Raw genomic sequence first — 1,308 nt, 5'->3', positions numbered from 1 at the left:
CTTCTTCAAAGTCAACATCCTAAGTAAACTTTCCAATGTAACAGGTCATTAAACAAATGACACACACTATATATTTTACTACTTTGATTTTGTAAGAAAAAGTATGATTTGTCAACAAACACATTTTAAAATGACATGTTTAGCTTGGGGCTAAATATATTAAAATGTAGGTTAAAATTTTTTTCCAATATTTTACTATGAAAAATGTTTAACATAGAGCAAAGTTGAAAGAATTTTACAATAAACATTTTAATACCTACCACCTAGATTCTACCATTGATCTTTTACCAAACTTGCTTAATCACATATCTATCCATTCCTCTATCCATTCATGGACATAATTTTTTAAAACATATTTCATAGGCCAGGTGCGGTGGCTCACTCCTGTAATCCTAGCACTCTGGGAGGCCAAGGTGGGAAGACTGCTTGAGCTCAGGAGTTTGAGACCAGCCTGAGCAAGAGAGAGACCCAGTCTCTACAAAAAATAGAAAAATTAGTCAGGTGTGATGGTGTGCGCCTATAGTCCCACCTGCTTGGGAGGCTGAGACAAGAGAATCACTTGAGCCCAGGAGTTTGAGGTTGCTGTGAACTATGACAACACTGCCCAGGCAACAGAGCGAGACTCTGTCTCAAAACAAAAAGAAGAATTGAGGCAAGGCTTCAACTGCCATGATTCAGAGAAGGGCAAGCACACAAAAGGAATAGAATATTCAAATATTCATCCACATTCTTTTCAAAATATTTAGGCTAGCTCTAAACTATTTATAAAATTTATAAAATTCATTGCATTGGTTAAATTCTATTATTCTTCTTTATTGTCTTCCAATTAAAAAGAAATAACCTATGCTTGAGGAAAACAATTCAAACATTACAAAACCAGATGGAAAGGTCTCTTGTGGTCCATAACCCAGTGACTCCTGCCAAAAATAATCACTGTTAACAGTATATGCTCCTCCAGATCTTTTTCTGAGCCTATATAAACATATATATTGGTATTAACTGACAAAAATTAATTGATACAAAGACATGACTATTTTTATTTTGATAGACACATGATTTTTCCCCCAATTTTTCATTTTACAAAAATGACACTATAATCACCTGCACACATATATTCACCAACTTTTAAAATTGATTTATTGAAAAACTCCTATAGGTTAATTTACTGAAGAAGAGGATAAGAACGTCTTAAATTTAAATTCTGTTCTGTTGAATATAGCTTTTAAAAGATAAAAATCAATTAACTGACTTTAAAATATCCCATGATGTTCACAATTTTATCACTCAAAAGGAAGAAGAATGACAAAA

At 33.0% G+C, this 1,308-nt stretch overlaps 1 protein-coding gene across 1 annotated transcript in view; it reads right to left on the bottom strand.

The window, feature by feature from the left end:
• The window catches only part of INTS7 (integrator complex subunit 7), a 68,182-nt gene that overhangs the window by 57,744 nt on the left and 9,130 nt on the right, over positions 1 to 1,308 (bottom strand). The window lies entirely within an intron of this gene.

This window comes from Propithecus coquereli, unplaced genomic scaffold (genome assembly GCF_000956105.1).
Source record: "Propithecus coquereli isolate 6110/MARCELLA unplaced genomic scaffold, Pcoq_1.0 Scaffold129, whole genome shotgun sequence".
NCBI lineage: Eukaryota > Metazoa > Chordata > Mammalia > Primates > Indriidae > Propithecus > Propithecus coquereli.
The sequence above is the reverse complement of the archived record's forward strand: the minus strand, read 5'-3'. Positions and strand labels throughout refer to the sequence as shown.